This window comes from Bufo bufo, chromosome 4, assembly GCF_905171765.1.
Source record: "Bufo bufo chromosome 4, aBufBuf1.1, whole genome shotgun sequence".
Classification (NCBI taxonomy): Eukaryota; Metazoa; Chordata; class Amphibia; order Anura; family Bufonidae; genus Bufo; species Bufo bufo.
Window position 1 is genome coordinate 102317117 of NC_053392.1, and position 8797 is coordinate 102325913.

General features: G+C 47.9%; 1 long non-coding RNA gene across 1 annotated transcript; it reads left to right on the forward strand.

The window, feature by feature from the left end:
- The first annotated feature begins 667 nt into the window (after positions 1 to 667).
- On the forward strand, positions 668 to 8359 carry LOC120997508. The gene is made up of 4 exons (XR_005778185.1): positions 668 to 781; positions 1287 to 1295; positions 5662 to 5663; positions 8344 to 8359. It is a non-coding gene; the product is annotated as an uncharacterized LOC120997508 (long non-coding RNA).
- The last annotated feature ends 438 nt before the right edge of the window (positions 8360 to 8797 follow it).

Consider the following 8797-nt stretch of genomic DNA (forward strand, 5'->3'; position numbering starts at 1 on the left):
CGCGTCTTCCCCCAGCGGAGAACGGGGAAATGACCCTGTTCTAAAAATGAGCCGCAGTCTGTACTAGGCTTCCAGGCTCATTATTAGTATATCACATTTCAGGCCACTAGGTGGCAGCACTAAACTGTGATATATTGATTTCTATACAGAATAATGGAGCAATTTCCATTATTCTGTATAAGTTGCAATCTGATGAAATGTAATTAAAAAAAAGTTTTGAAAATATAAAAAAACTTAAGTAAAATCACCCCACTTTCCCCAAATTAAAAATAAACAAAAAAAGAATAACATTATGGGCATCGTCACGTGCGAAAACACCATACTATTAAAATATTTAAAAAAAGTTGGCCCATTTGGTGAAGGATGTTAAAAGAAATACAAAATTTCAGCACTTTATCTCCCAAGAAAATTTTATAAAAAGTGATCAAGTCATACACACCCCAAAATGGTATTGTCAAAAAAGACAGATTTCCCTCAAATGAGCCCCCACACATCTCCATAGACATAACTATAAAAAAAAGTTATGGGGGTCACCGGGGAGCAGGGGTTCTGTTAGGGTTTCCCAACAAAAAAAAAACATTCATCGATGTAATCGAGGCAAAAAAAATCCTCGATGCAATTTCTATACATCGACCATGGCCTCCCGACTCAGCACCGGGCTGCACTGGCCAGGGCCTTGCGTGCACACATTGTCAGCGCGCTGGCTGATGCTGTGTGTGACATCAGGTCCCTCCCAGTTCATGCTGGGCAGAAGACGCGGTCCGTCTCTTGCAGACTCCATGTCAGCGCACTGCCAAGAAAGGTAAGTATAAAGTTAGCGGGGGGGGGGGTTTGAAGGGGGCACCTGTAATTTGAAGGGGCTGATGGCACTGGGGGACATGGATGGCAATGGCATGGAGGGGCTGGTGGCGATGGAGACTGGAGAGTGGGGGATGGGACATTGATGGCATAGAAGGGCTGATGGCGCTGGGTGGGGGACATGGCATGGAGGGGCTGATCTGATGGCACTGGGGGAGTGAGGGACATGGTGGATGGCATGGAGGGACGTGGGAGGGGGACATGGCAATGGATGGCATGGAGGCACTGGGGGAGGGGGGGACATGGCATGGAGGGGCTGATCTGATGGCACTGGGGGAGTGGGAGACATGGCAATTGGGCTGGCAATGGATGGCATGGCAGAAGAACAGCCTGCTGGAGTATACCGTATTGGGTACAGTCGGATATAACCAGCTATATGCTCTCATTGACTATAATGTGGTCCAAGGCCACCTGGCCATGTTCCGCAGCAGCCAGCAGTATCCAGCTATACCCGATATGGTACATTCTGGCTGGCTGTTCTTCTGACAGAATGTATATTGCAAATGTGAAAGAAGCCTTATGTGTGTGCAATTATTTGCTATACCACTGTAAGAAATAAAAATATTGTTTTTATAAAGCAATAGGTTATTTTAAGAAGGTTTTTCTTATTAGAGTACTCGATTAATCGTAAAAATAATCGGTAGAATACTCGATTGCTAAAATAATCGTTTGCTGCAGCCCTAGAGTCAGAGCAGGGACTCCTAAGCCAGGAAGAGTCTGGACTCTTCGGGATTCCCCACTCTTCAGCCATTAGACCTGAGTGGGCCCCCCTAAGAGCAGTGGGCCCTGGCAAAGAGCTTCTAATATTCATGTATAGTAAAAGGCTAGTTTCACGCTAGCGATTTTATATCCGGGAAGCTGTTCTGGCAGTAAACACCCTGCCGGATCTCTGCATACCGGAGTTACCGGAAGCTACAGCGTTGCCATCCGGCCTCATTAACTATAATGGAGACCGGTGGACATCCGGACACGACCCGGAAAATATGCTGAATATCAGCCGGAAAAAAAAACGCTGTGTGCAACGACATCTCACGACATTACCCAGTGTTCAGTATGGAACACCACTGAAATCAGTGAGACCGCACTGCAAGTGTTGTTTCTGAGACTGTCCAATGGGGGTAATCTCCAACCAGCACTTTAAGGGCACGCCCACACAATCAGGTTTCTGCATGCAGACAGGGCCGGTGCTGCCCCCCCCCCCCCCCCTTCCTTATCAGATGATCTGCCCATATCATAACATCACATATGTTCCACCCCTTTCTCAGCATTTAAATTAAAAGAACTGCTATGTTTCCCTTAGGGTTAATCCAGCTTCTTGTAGCTGTCTCCCCGACAGCCGCTAGAGGTGCTTCCGCGATTCTCACTGTGAAAATTACAGTGGGAAGACGCGGAACATAGTTTTGAATGCGTGCGCATGCGCATTCGCAGCTGAGAGAAGGATCGGGGAGAAGAGTTCCCAGTGCCGGCGCCGGAGAAAGGTAAGTGGCTGAAGGGGTTTGAACCCTTTCAGCCCAGTGGGAGGGGGACACGAGGGTGCCCCACTCCTAACAACTATATAGTGCCAGGAAAATGAGTTTGTTTTCCTGGCACTATAGTGCTCCTTTACCACCAGTACTGCACAGTGTCTTTTCTCTGCAGGAACAGGCTATAGACACCAGTACCACTACATTAAACTGTACTGGTTCTGGGACTATAGTGTCCTTTTAGGCTCCATTCACATTTTGCAGAACGGAATTGCGGATCCATTCATTCCTATGGGGCAGCATGATGTGCTGCCCGGACACGGAATTGCGGATTCGCACTTCCGGGTCCGCACTTCCGTTCTGCAAAAAAATAGAACATGTCCTATTCTTGTCCGCATTTGTAGACAAGACCAGGCATATTCTATTAGTGCTGGCAATGAGCGGTCCGCAAAATGCGGAACACACATTGCCGCTTTCCGTGTTTTGCGTATCCGTGGCTCCGTGTATCCGCAAAACACGTTGCGGACGTGTGAATGGAGCCTTAATGTGAGGTAAATTAGTTTCCAATGTAGTATTAATAACTAAACAATTACATAATAAACATATTGCATTGTCTACTTACCACCAGGACAATAAGATGATCTGGTCTCTGGCTGCAGTCTGGCTCTTGGTCTGGCTCTGGGGACTCCCTTGTCACTCTCTTCTCCCCCCCTCCGTCCCTTGTCACTCTCTCCCCCCCTCCCTTGTCACTCTCATTCCCCCCTCCCTTGTCACTCTCATTTACTCACCCCCCCTCCCTTGTCACTCTCATCATTTCCTCCCCCCTTATCACTCTCATCCCCCCCCACTCCCTTGTCACTCTCATTCCCCCCCACTCCCTTGTCACTCTCATTCTTCCCCCCCACTTCCTTGTCACTCTCATCATTTCCCCCCCCTCCCTTGTCACTCTCATTCTTCCCCCCACTTCCTTGTCACTCTCATCATTTCCCCCCCCCTCCCTTGTCACTCTCACCCCCCCACTCCCTTGTCACTCTCATTCCCCCCCCACTCCCTTGTCACTCTCATTCTTCCCCCCCACTCCCTTGTCACTCTCATCATCCCCCCCCCCCTTGTCACTCTCATATCTCCCCCTTCCCCACTCCCTTGTCACTCTCATTCTTCCCCCCACTCCCTTGTCACTCTCATTCTTCCCCCCACTTCCTTGTCACTCTCATCATTTCCCCCCCCCTCCCTTGTCACTCTCACCCCCCCACTCCCTTGTCACTCTCACCCCCCCCCCCCACTCCCTTGTCACTCTCATTCCATTTCCCCTCCCCCCACTCCCTTGTCACTCTCATTCCATTTCCCCCCACTCCCTTGTCACTCTCATTCCATTTCCCCCTCCCCCCCACCTCTAATGTAGCGTGGCCGAGCTCTGTTCGGTCCGCGGTACAGGAGCATTTGTTTCCTGTACCCGGCCGGACTGAAAGGAAGTGCACACTAAGTGAGCACTTCCTGTCAGTCAGGCCGGGTACAGAAAACAAATGCTCCTGTACCGCGGACCGGACAGAGCTCGGCCACGCTACATTAGAGGCGCTTCCCTTCTGTCAGTCCCTCTCTCTCTGGGCAGTGCGGCAGCCGCCCGGTGCGGGGGAGGGCCCGCCGTACTTAAAAAAAAAACAACTTGCGACAACGCTTTTTTTTTAAAACCGCACGGCAGCTGCTTAGGTCGCCTTACAGGTGGCGCCGGCCCTGCATGGAACCCATAACCAGGAGTGAATTCAAAAAAGAGGAGAAGTTGTATCTGTCCTTTATACTTTCTCTCCTTTTATGACTCACTTCTGATTTTGGTTTCCAAAACTGCATCAGGAAACGTGACTGTGTGGCCATACTCTAACAAGAGAATGAGTGAGGAAAGAGATCTGGCAGACTTCCTCTGTAATACCACCAATCCATGATGAAACCCCTCAATTCAAGGTTTTTACTTCACTTTCCTGAGCTTTTTTTTCAGACCTCCCCTTCCACTAGTGTGGTCAGTGATGTGTCACATGGGTGACATGCAGCGTTGGATTGGAGTTCCTTGTGCCTACCAGAGGAAATTATTCTCGGGCACCCAACCCCCATATTATCAATTAAGTCTAATAGGTTTTGACTAGTGACTAGTGGTAAGTGATTGGCTTCATAAGTTATTTTTTCTCCTGGACCTTCGGGGCCCACTGGAGGTTCCTCTGGTACTCTGGTGGGCCAGTCCTACACTGGTGACACGCCACCGCTACAGTCAGTCATGTGACCCCTCTCAAATAGGATGTTGACACAAGCAGACCCAGAATCTGCTGCCCCGAGGAGAAGCGATGGAGCCAGTACCCAGAGGTGGGGATCAGGTAAGTATGCTCACCACCGCAGGTCTGGGGGGATAGGGTCTTAAAAAAAAGCTCAGGAAAGTGAACCAGCCCTTTAATTGGGCTTTATTTATGTTCTCCCAGAGAAATCCTGTGAAGCAATTTTCCCACAGTTGCAAAGCGCCGCACTCATTTACCTGTCAGCGTCCATTATGTGTATATTACTTCCAGACCAGATAAACAGCCATCAAAGCCGCACTATGTGTTAATATGTTATTCCAAATGATCCATTATCCATTTTATTCTCCCATTTATGATGATGATTGACCTCACTAAATGCGTATCTTCAAAGCGGCCGCAGCTGACGTAGAGAGGAAACATATGGTGCGTGCGTCCTGACGTCCCCTCCTGCAGCCTTTCATCTTACATTTCAGCACCAGTTTATCTATGAAGGCTGTGATGAGCGGATAGTACAGAGAGGGAGCCAAGTGAAACTGTGCTATACATCAGCAGACATCCCGGGGGGACGCGGGCTGACTCCCATCATCTGGTGACCGCATCAGAACAAAACAAGCTGAGGATGTACTGGTAATGCCGTGCATTTATACACAATATTATCTACGATAAGCGCCATATCACTGCTGCAGGCCCGCTGATGGACGGACAGCACCCAATGACCTACTTATATAGAGGGACCGGTGAATGACAACCGAATGAGAACGTTAGGATGACATGGAAAAATGCATATATGGAAATCTGCCCCAGTTCAATTACCTTACATAAGAATGATTATGTGTTAGGCCCCACGCACATGACCGTATCCGTTTTGGAGTCGGCAGAATACAGATACCATCCGTATATAGCCGAAATATCCTTATAGAAATGGCTATTCTTGTCTGCAAAATGGACAATTGGCGGAATGGTGACACGGGTGAGGACAGACACGGGTGACATCCGTATGCTGTCTGTATCTTTTTTTTTATGAATGGGTCTGTGTGCGATCTGCAAAAAATGCGGATCAGGCGTGGACCGAAAATATGGTCATGTGCATGAAGCCTGATCTAAAAGGGCATTAGAAGGGTTACAAAGAAATTGCAAAAAGTTATAGTGACCCTCCATTCCAAACCTAAAACTTAACTATATGCGACACATGGTGCCCTCCATTTCTTCCACGTTGCTTCCCTCACAGAAAATCCAAGACAAGCACCCCCCCCCATATGGACCAGAACCAGTGATGTAGTTGCTGTGTCCATTTGTAGTGTCCCACTACGTAAGGGTGGGCACTACACAAGGGTCAATTGGGTCACGTTGTTCTCCACCTCCTGTGGAACATGGTTATTGTATTTTATATGTCATTTTAATGTATAGTTGTCATTTTATTAATGTTATCTCCTGAGTACCAGGCCTATTAGGAGTGTAATTCCTCCTCCTAGACTGTAGAGGGAGCTAGGGAACCCCCTAGTATAAATAGCCAGGTCCAGACCAGGGAGAGGGAGTAAAAAGAGGAGTGGGTTTTGAGAAGCCAAGTGTTGCACCCTAGCCAGAGGGTAGCTGGGATCCTTGGGATAAAGACAGACAGGATTCTGAGGAAAAGTGCAGCCTGATCTGTAAGTGTTTAACCCTCTGAGTATCTTGCAAGAACATTGTGCCTGCCATTGGATGTAAAGCCTGCCTGTTACTTTCTTGTACATGTGGAACTGAACAAAAAACTGTAAATAGTTAACTGTTTCAGTAAACAAAAGTTTTGGTTCACTGCAACTTGTGTTCCTCACTTATTACCACAATAAATCGGTGTGCCACCGTTACCGGTACTGGCGTCACGAACTTAAAGGGATCCTGCCACCGGCACATTAAACCTACAACACCCAGGGCACCTCATCTACCATCGGCCTGGTCCCTATACATTGAGAGTGCCCCAGAGGACTTCTGTGCCAGCCTCTCCATCACTGCTGTACGCCTGCCCAGGGTCTCCTATGAACTGTGAGTACCAAGAGCAACCCTCGTTTTGCCTATTAACCGTGACCTGCCACTCACTCACCCTGCAGGGCTGCGTACTGCACATTCGACATACTGAGGAAGGCTGGGATGTGGTGGCCATCTTTAAAGGTATCCAACGAACGGGATACCAGATCGGAGGAACGGCCGCAGCATGGAAGGAATGAAGGTCCCCAGGTATGTTGACTAAACCTGCCGTGTGCAATCAAATTTTAGGTTTGTGCTGGAAATCCATAATAATAGATTAATCACTATATAAATGAAAAGTTCTTTGCATTTCAACTCTTCTCCAATCACGATATTAGATTGCTGTCAGTGAATGACAACACTCATTTCCAGGGGTTACGTCACTGCTGCAGCGCAGATACGAGGTGGTCAGGATGAGAGCTGCTGCACATGCATGCCTATGTGAGCTCCCACGGCCCTGGCCACCAGAGAGACTGGCACTTTTTCCTATAGTGTGCAAGCACGACCACCACTGCTGGAATGCAGGGTGGTCGTAACCATGGAAACAAGAGGTGCAATGGAAAAATGAATCCAGCCAACAAAGGAAACTATATGGACAATCACAATACATTAGTAAGTGCCTTGTATTAACTTTCTCTACATGATAAATCCAATTTGCTGAAGTGAGACAACCCCTTTAACTATTAAACATAAAATCCATGCAAATGTCGTCCATGGTCATATGCAAACCAAGGAACCGGCTGTGGCAAGACAACCGAGCTAACCACCAAGCCACCATGTAAACAATTACAGGCCTAAATTTGCAGGAACTGTCCCTAATTATGCCCTGGACTGATAATGGGTGGGGCTTTTATTAGCCCTGCCCATAAATTAGTGGTCCATGTTGTTTGGGAACGTTACCTGGGCAGGGCCTATTTGTCCCTAATTTACCAACTGCAAAGTTGGTAAGAATGCAATTACCATGAATATGTCGAGGAACTGAAACTTAAAAACAAAGCTGAAGAACTTTTTATTTAGACACTAAGCAATAAATGCAGAAAAGTGCGCAGTGTGGACTGGAAGAAGCCAAATACCTAGGATATGTTATAGGCAGGGGTACAATTAAGCCCCAATTGGAGAAAGTGGAGGCGATACAGAATTGGCCGAGGCCAGTAACTAAAAAGTGGCGGCCTTCATAGGGATCACTGGATACTACCGGAGGTTTGTACCTGATTTTTCGGCAATAGCATCACCCTTGATAAAAGGAACAAAGTCCGTAATTGTGTCTTGGTCCCCAGAAAGCATTTCACTGTCTGAAATCGGCTCTGTGTGAACGACCGGTGTTGGTGGCACCGGACTTTACCAAGGAGTTCTTGGTACAGACAGACGCCTCTGACACAGAACTGGGGGCAGTACTATCCCAAACGGTGAAGAACACCCAGTATTATATTTAAGCAGGAAGTTGACGCCGGCGGAGAAGAACTACGCAATTGTAGAGCGTGAATGCTTAGCAATAAAGTGGGCATTAGAATCCTTGAAATGTTACCTGCTAGGTAGGAAATTTAGACTTATGTCAGACCATGCCCCACAAGTTTGGATGAAGCTTAATAAGGGTTACAAGATGGTTTCTCGAGCTACAGAATTTTTATTTTTCCCTAGAACATAGATCAGGGAAGTCAAGGGGCAATGCAGACGCGCTGTCAAGAATGGTGGCTAAAAGGGCCCAAGACCTCTGGTCTGGAGAAGAGGGGGGGGATGTGTAGGCAGACAGCAGGAATTGTATTGGAGGGAGTGTATATCTCGCCCAGAAAGTTAAGCTGGGCGAGATATTAACAGCCGGATAATGTTGTTTTGTTCAGGAGCCTATTTGCTGAACTGTTGGTAAATGGTAAAATCATGGCCGGCTTGGTTGGAGTGGTGAATAGGTGGTGGTGGGATTCACCACTCCCACTCCATTACAGAGAGTGAGGGAGACTCAGCCCATTCAGCTGGGGAAAGAGTCCCTCATTACAGGTACATAAAAATCTGAGGGAACCAGCAGTGTCTCTCTGCAAACCACCCAGCTAAGACACCAGCAGTCTACAGGCTGGTAACAGAGCCGAGTGTTACCATACCCTGGGAGCGGGAGGCCTCCGTCATTATACTAGCCGAACCAGGCGAATGCGTTTTGGTTTTATTTCTGTTGTCTTGCTGAATCCCTGTGGAATTGAAAGAACT